The sequence below is a fragment of the Pteropus alecto genome, unplaced genomic scaffold, assembly GCF_000325575.1.
Source record: "Pteropus alecto unplaced genomic scaffold, ASM32557v1 scaffold213, whole genome shotgun sequence".
Taxonomy (NCBI): domain Eukaryota; kingdom Metazoa; phylum Chordata; class Mammalia; order Chiroptera; family Pteropodidae; genus Pteropus; species Pteropus alecto.
In genome coordinates this window covers 3,607,037-3,615,899 of record NW_006434829.1, presented here as the reverse complement: position 1 = coordinate 3,615,899, position 8,863 = coordinate 3,607,037, and positions in this window count along the sequence as shown.

The window sequence follows — 8,863 nt, the reverse complement described above, 5'->3', positions numbered from 1 at the left end:
TGCGGGGCCGGGCGGGCGCTCTTCGGGGACTCAGCGAGTCCGTGCTGTGTGTCTATTTTCTGCCTCTGCTGCAACAAATCACCGCAAACTCAGCGGCTTGAAACCACACACACTGATTATCTCGCGGTTCGTTCTGGAGGCCCAGAATCTGAAATGGGTCTCCCCGGGCGACAGGCAAGATGTTGGCAGGGTGAGGTTCCTTCTGGAAGCTCCCAGGGGAATCCACTTCTCGCCTTTTCCGGGTTCCTGGGCTCGTGGCCTCTTCCTCCAGCGGCAAAGCCACCCGTGGCCACCCCGGCCTTTCTCCCGGGGCAGCACGTCCGCCAGCTCTTCTTCCTCCCTTTCCCGTCGTTCAAGGACTGTGTGGTTACGTGGGTCCCCCTGAATTACCCGAAAGCATCTTCTTACCTTAAGGTCAGCCGATGAGCATCCTGCATCCACGTGTCCCCTTAAATGCCCCTTGCCACGTGACCTAACAGATTCATAGGTTCGGGGCATTAGGACGTGATGTCTTTGGTGGGGGGGCATCATCTCGTCCCCCTTTCCACCACAGGGTCAGTCCCCAAGATGGAGCGAGCGAGTCGCATGAGAGGAAATTAAAGATGTTCACGGGGAGGGGAGACACTACCGTGTATCAAATAAAACTCATCATAGAGGCTAACATTTATTAAACGCTTACCGTGAACTTGGCCTGGCACACACTTCATCTCGTCTCATCCTGTGAGGTAGATACGGTTATTATACCCACGCGACAGAGCGGGGAAAGCGGAGGCTTATACCATCTCATTAATTGATTTGATTTTAATAGGCCTGTGTGGCCAGAGGCCTCCACCGCGGACGGCACAGCCCCATATGTTAAAGTTAATTACTTAAATTAAAAGCCGTTATGGCGGTGCGGCAGTCTTGCCCTCTAGGTTGTGAATGTCAACCCAGAGGTCGTGTCCTTCCCTTTTTCAAACGCCTGTCACTTGCTAACGGTCCGCCTGGCGTTTGAAACAGGGTCCCCCTCTGGCGGTGAGCCAGGCCACAGAAGGCGTGGCAGGTGGTCCTAGGCCCGTCCGCACCCCAACCATGCTCCCCAACCCCTCTCGGTGGGGGCCCAGCTCTGGGCCCCGGGGGTGTCACAGGAGGGGTGGCTCTGAGTTCTGGAAATGATGCATAAGAGTTTCCTGAACCAGAGAGAGAAGAAACGCGAGAAAACCAAATGGGGCGCCACCTGGCCCTTCGGCGCCAGTGCTGGACGAGCGATCCCGGATCAACACAGAGCGCCCTGGGGCGGTCCCAGGCCGGCCGCCCCAACCGCAGGGCTCCTGGAGGGACGCAGCCCTGCTCTCCCATCCCCTAAGCGACACGCACGGCACAGGCGCCTCCTGCGGCTTCGGCCACTGGCTCCACTGCCAGGCACCTGTCACCCACGGCCTTGTGCCTATTTCTCCTCCCTCCGATAAAGCCCCTTTTGTGCGACTGTGAATTCCCAAACGCAAGGGCCAGTGTGCAGAGCGAACGAGCCTGCCAGAGGCAGACGGAGCTTTCCAGAATTCCTGGCCTCCTCCCGAGCGCTGTGATGTGTGCCACATTTCACAGTTTACAAAACGACTTTTCTCTTGGTTTTCACAAGGAAATTTTTCCGAGGGAGGTTTGAGAAAGATCGGCGATGCTCCTGGAACGATCTGACAGGCCAACGTCGACCCGGCCCCCTCCAACAGGGGCTGGCAGGTCCCCAGCCGCAGAGGGACGGCTGTCCAACCTGTACAGGAAAGTTCCCCATCAGGAAGGACAGAGAAAACGTTTCTTTTCAGCCTAGGGCGAAAATTTTAAGTTCCCGACACGTGTGAGTTACAGAGTCCGTAGAGCAAAGTGTGAACTGTTCAGGGTCGTCTGCCTTCTGCGGCTCGATTCTGCAGTAAGAGAATCAAAACCAGAGTGATGGGGATGAGATGCTTAGTTTATCCTGCAGGAGCCACGTTAATAAAACTCCGGGGACACTGGGCACAATGAGACGCAGGTCCCGCCAGGCGGGCCCGCTGACCCATCCTCCCGTCTCCGTGTGCGCCTCTCGCTCCGGCTGTGTTTCGCTGGCTTCCGTTTCTGGCATCCGCTTTCAATCCGCTCGCTGTTCGGGCAGCCCCAGATTTTCAGGCCCCTTTCCACACTTGATTTTAACTCTTTTTTCCCCGCCGTTCGTTAGTCTGGCAAGTATTTCTTAATGACCCATTTCTACTCACACGGAGCTGAATTTTCTAATCTTTAAAAAAATGTGTACAACATTTAACAGATTTCTATCCGGCGCAAGGAATTAAGAAGAAAACAAATCAACAAAAAATGGTCTCTGTTTCATATAATTCCCGCTTACATAAAAAACCCTGAATTTTATAACGCTTAAAAAGTCAAGTAGTATGAAAAAGCACAATGCAGAAAACGAACTCCTCCCCCCTCTCCCACAGACCCACCTTCCTGGGGCTGCCAGATTTAGCAAATTAAGATCCGGGATGCCCAGGTAAATCTGAATTTCAGATAAACAACAAATGCCCCCCCCCTTTTTTTTGAGCATTGTGTGAGACATACCCTAATACTTATCTGTTGGTCTGAAATGCAGATTTATCTGGGCGTTCTGTGTCGCGTCTGGCAGTCCCACCCTTTCCCCATCCCAGTCCTCACCAGAGGGGACGCTGGTGGTGCATCTGCCGGACAAGTCCTTCACGGTGGCACTGGGCGAGGCTCAGAAGAGCCCAGCTGACTTTAGACCAGGTCGGGGGAATTTACCAGGGTAAACTGAGCTGCCTTCTGCCTGTCTTCTCGGGGAATGTTTTCAAAAGTGCTGGCAGCAGGTGGCTCCTTGCAACAAAGGAAACAATCAACGAAATGAGAGGCCAACGTACAGAATGGAAGAAAAATGTTTGCAGACCCTCCGTCTGGTAAAGGGTCAGTCTCCAAAATATATGAAGAATTCCTACAACTCAATAGCAAAACTAAATAAATAAAGAAGGAGGGAGGGAGGGAGGGACGGATGGAAGGAAGGAAGGAAGGAAGGAACCAACCTGGCTTATAAATAGACAAAAGAATGGAGATTTTTCCATTGAAGACATGCCGATGGCTGGAAGGCCTATGAAAAGATGTTCAACATCACCGACCATCGGAGAAATGCAAATTAAAACCACAATGAGATGCCAGCTCACCTCTTTTAGGACAAATTTGGCGTTCAGGAGAAATGTTGGCCTTTAGGTTAAAACTTTCATTATTTAAAGCCCAAAGTCAAGTGATGTCACCTAAGGAATGTAGGTATAAAAGAAAGAGTTCCTATGGCTAAACCCTGGGACATCCATTTAGACTTTGAGAAGGTAAGGAGGAGCCAGTAAAAGAGACTGAGAATGGAATATACCCAAAAGAATTGAAAGCAGAGACCTCAAAGAGATACTTGTAGTACACCACTATTCAGAGTAACATTACTCACAACAGCTGAAAGGTAGAAACAACCCAAATGTCCATCAATAGATGAATAGATATACGATGTGAATATTATATATACAATGGAATATTATTCAGCCTTGAAAAAGGGGGAGATTCTGCAACACTCGACAACATGGATGGACCTGGAGGACGTCGTGCAAAGTGAAATAAGCCAGACGCGGGACAAACGGTGCACGATCCACCAGAGAGTCAAACACAGAAGCAGAGAGCAAAATGGTGAGTTCCAGGGGCTGTGGGGGAGGGGAGCCAGGAAGGAAAAGGTTACGGGTGCAAAGTCCTAGAGGTCTCCCGTCCACTGTAGCACCTGCAGCTAACAACACTGTGTTATCTGCCTAAAAATTTGCCAACGGGGTAGATCTTGTGTTCAGTGTTATCACACACACACGCGCGCGCGCACACACACACACACACATTATAATAAGGGGAGGGAAGCTTTGGAGGTGCTGGGTGCGTTTATGGCGTAGACTGCGGCGATGATTTCACAGGTTTACCTCCACGCTCACTGAGTCTTGGACATTGAATCTGTCCACAGCTTCAAAAACAACAACATGTGATCTGATCTGCCCAGCCAGGCTACGGGGAGTCGAGCACGAGCCAGTGGAAGAGGAAGACGGATTTTATTTCAGAAAGAGGATTTTGCTTAGAGCCTAAGGTTTGAGTGATACTGGCCAATAGGAATTCACGCGACGACGGCCCTTGCCGCGTCTTCAAACACGGGGCTCCGTTCTGATTTAGCGCTGGAGGATCGGACGCGGTCGACTTTCTTGCGGCCCGGGCTGCGATCGTGCTGACTTCGTGGGTAAAGGCGGCGGATTTCTCTTTCCTTCTTTTCGTTTCCTGCGAAGCCTGTACTTCTCTGGATCCCCCCGGACGGCAGCCAAAATCCGGACGTCGCCGCCGTCCCGTGAGACCTGGCGTCCACCTCTCCTGTTCTCTCAGGCGCACCCGAATGCACCCCTCATGCCCACCCCACCCTCCCGTCCCCAGAGCCCAGTGAGCACGTTTGGTCCTCACCGTGTTTTTCAAACTCCATAAATCACGTCAGCCCGTTTTCACATTCCGATCCATTACACTTACACACACATTCAGAGGTGAGAGTCGAAATTTTGAACATCTGGGTAGGCCAGGAGGCTGACCCATCAGAACCTGGGCTTAACGCAGCCTGGGTAAGCCCCCCGCTGTGCCAGGACTCGACCCTGTCCTCCCTGAGTCCGAGAGAGATGGGGGCATGCGGGTAGGGCCCCGGCGGCCTACTGAACAGCAGAAATACATTCTGGTATTCTAGCAGCAGGTAGATTTAGAATGCCGAATGCCAGTGCATCTCAGCTTCGCGCATCTGTATCCCTGAAATACAAGTTTCAAAAAACAATACTTAGCTCTTCTGCCGTGATACACTCTGACGTCTTCTGTTTTATTCTGTTTCGTTCCATCCCATCCCATCCCATCCCATCCCAACCCGTTCTTTCATTAAAAAAAAAAAAAAAAATGCTGGCCCCAGACCTTCTAAATCGATGTCATAACCTACTGACTGCTCCTGTCCCACAGTTTGAATCAGTACCCTAATCGGGTACCTCTCAAACTCCCCTACGCCTGAAAACTGCCTGGGAGGCTTGTCACCTTGTAGAGTCTCATGCCAGTCCTCTGGCCTGCAGCCTGCATTTCGGAAGTTTCCAGAGTGAGGCTGATGCGGGTGTTTTAAGAGAAGCAGCTATCCACTGGGATGTGAAGTGCACGCATGTGTGTGCGCACACGCACGCACACACACACACACACACCCATGTGTCCAATCTGTATTCAAGTCACCTTGGAGGATACTTTTAATTGTAAGCAACTGAAAACTCTGTTTAAGCTGATTAAAACAATACAATGAATTTATTGACTTGTAACCGAGAAGTCCAAGGTCGCTGGCTTCGGGCAAGGCAGGATCCGGCAGTCCAGATGACATAATATGGACCTGCTTTCTCTCTGCCTTTACCTGCTCTGACTTCTTAGTGATGGCGCCAGAGCGGTCTGCAGTCGGGACCTTCCAAAGCTGTGCGCTGCCCTGGCCATAGCCGGCAGGAAAAGAGGGCGTCTTCAGGAACGACGTTCCGGAACTGAGTCTTGTCATCCCTTGATCTGACTTGAACGCAGCACTGGGGCGGGAGACTGGGACTTGCTGAGCCACTTACACCCGTCAGCCCGCACCCTGGAGGAGGGCTGGAGGTCACCACTGCGGAAGCCCTGGGGATTCGGGTGCTCTCTGTGGGTGGGGAGGGGGCGTATATGCTCGGGAGGCCAGGGAGCCGTCTGCTGCATCTCCATGTGCTGAGGTCACACCCTTTTGATGACTGCAGTTTCGTGGCTTGTCCTACCATCTCTTTGCTGTTCTTTTACACAATCCCGTGACTTTCCATTTCAGGCGAACTTGAGAATCAGCTTTTCAAGTAGTAGTAGAAATCCTCCTGGGAGTTTGCTTGGACTCGCATGGATGTTTTGGATTAGCGTAGGGGAGAAATCAACAATCTTATAGTGTCGGAGCTTCTTACCCAAAGAACAAGATAACTTCTTCCGCTTATTCAGATTTGCCCGTGTTCTCCAATAAGCTTTTGTCATTGTCATCACATAGGTCTGGGGCGTTTCTTGTGACTTCACGTCTCAGTATTTTCTGGTTTTCGTTGTTGATATGGATGCCTCTTTTTGTCCCTGACATTGTGTAACTGATCGAGCCTGCTATATAAAGAGAAGTCACTGGTATTTGTATACTTATCTTGTATCTGGCCAACCTGATAAACCTTCTGTTAGGTATGACACGTTCCCAGCGGGTTCTGCCCCGGAGAATCTTTGCCACCCTCCCCTCCTCAGAGGCTCTGCAGTTGGCTCACTGTCTCCTCTCAGGAGTCATAAGGAGTTTTTCTCAGCCGTCAGTTCTGTCAGTCTCATCTTAGAGCTTGTCGCCCTTCCCTTCCCTCGCTCCACCCTACACTCCCGCCCGCCCCCCGGCCCCCATCAGAGCCCCTGTCTTCCATGAGTCAAAACATACTCCACCTCTTCAGGGTTAGTGGGTGGCACGAAGTGGGCAGTTTCCCCAGATTTCCCTTAACGTATAGAATTCTTCGTGGGAAGCAGTCCAGGGCTGTTATTTACAAGCTGCCAGACCGTAGGGTAATAATTGGTTTCATACTTGGCATCCCGTTTACCTGCCTAACGGGGCCAGTGGAGATATCACCGTGTTTCTGGGAGAAAAACTCTATCGGGCGTGGGGGAGGGTGAGATTTGGCCCTCCTCGTTAAAGCGCCAATAAATGTTTTCCTGCCATTGCTTTTGGATATGGGAAAGCACGTATTTTCCCCAAAACTTTATTAGATTTTTTAAATTGCATCTTTTATTCCCTGCAGTAGGTCTGATAGCTCACTGCAGCAGTCCAAATAACACAGAAATGTAAAGAGTATGTTAATAAACCACCTAACCCTCACCCCTCTATCCCCACCCCCCCGCCACGCCCCAGGTGACAAATAGTGACATTTAGTGTACGTCTTTCTGTGCCATACTGTATGTTTATGCGCCTGGACATATTTACCAGTTTTTATTTTTTAAAACCGGGGAGAGTGTACTGTTCCATGTATGACTTGCTGCTCTTTTGAAAAATAAACGTTTAATTGTAGCATCGTTTTAAATTTACAGAAAAGTTACGAAGATAGTACAGAGACCTCCTATATGCCCCCCACCCAGTTCTCCCAATTGTATGTTTGTCAAAACCAAGAAACCAGCCCTGGTCCATGGCCGTGACCAAACGCCACACTTCCTTCAGATATCACCAGTTTGCCCCCAGGAGCTTCCTGCTGTTCTAGGATGCCGCCAGCACACCACGCTGCATTCCAGCGCCACGTCACCTCGGTCCCTTCCAATCTGAGACAGTTCCTCGGTCTTTGTCTTTCACGATCTTGACGCTTCGGAAGACTACCGGCCAATTATTTTGTAGGATGCTCCTCCCCTCGATTTTGGTTTGTCTAGTGTATTTCTCTTGCTTAGACTGGGAGATAGGTTTCGGGGTGCCCTTCTCATCACATGTCGGCAGTGCATGCCGTCAGCATATTACTGACGATACTAACCTTGATCACGCGCTGCTCGTTTGTTAGCTTAATACGTCAGCTGCCTCTTTAGCTCAGCACGCTGCTCTAAGGCACCCTTTTTAACAGCTGCGTAATATTCCACTGTGTCAGTGAAACATGGTTTACTCAAGACTTCCGAAGCTCCAATATAAATGTGAAAATGATGCAGAAGCTCCCAACTCGACTCCCGGAGAAGAACAGTTCTCAATATGGGTGTTGAACTGCCGTGACCCCCATCTCTTCACCGTGGGTGAGGATTCAAATTGGGGGGTCCCTGTGAAGGGAGAGGTGCCAGATTGTAGAGGCCGCCTTCCAGGAGGGACGGGTGAGTCAGCAAAGGCCAAGAGAACCAGGCGGGGAACCCTCCAGGAAGCAGATAAATGAGCGGAAGAGCAGTTGGGCCGTAATTATGACTTTAATACAGACGAGGGGAGCAGGGAGGGTCAGATGGGGCCACCGAGGACCACAGGAAGGACCCCATCGAAGTCCAGCTGGATCCAGGCACCTGGAGGTAGGCCAGCGCCATCTTGGCTAAAGGGGCAAGTGGAAGAAGGAGTCTCTGGGAGTCGGGAGGCCTGGGGCTCTCTGTCTTCTGTCGCGTCACTTATGTGCCATGCTCCGAGGGGAGAGGCTGACCCAATGGCCATTGTTTTGGCCGATGCACATGCTGCTTCTGGCGGGCGGAAGGCGGGTCCTGCAGAAGTGAGGAATCCAGACATTTCCCAGAAGTTCTTTGTTTCACGTAGAGGGCTGGGGTGCCCCCTTCCCCTTCCGTTAGATGAAGGCCATCTAGCTCCCCGCCCCACACCTTAGGAAGTCTGGAGTCTACGTTGCAGGATGGCTTGTCCCTGAGATGTCAGCGTTTTCATACATACTGGACAGAGCCACCCAGCTTTTGACAATGAAAAGTTCAAGGTCACGGTGATCCTCTCCCTGTGTCCTGGCGGAAGCGAGGCCTGGGGTGTTCGTGGCCAGGAACCCCAGGCGCCAGCCTTCGCAGCTGCAGCCCAGGTCTCTTTCTCCACTGGCCGCCACCCCTCCCACCCCGAGCAGACAGAAACCGGGTCCCGCCCCGCGCACGATGAAGTCTCAAATCAGGAGCACGCGAGGCTTTGTCCAGAAGGCAACCCGGGTCCGGGAGAGCACGGCGCCAGGTCAGTCACCTCCGTTCCTCCCGGGGACGGGGCCTATTTCAGACCTGGCGGGTGCGCTTTGCCCCTGTGTCCCCATTTCGTAGACGCTTTCCGGCGCGGACGCAGAGTCAGCGGCCTTTCTGAGGTGCAGGCCTGTCTCTCGGTGGCGGT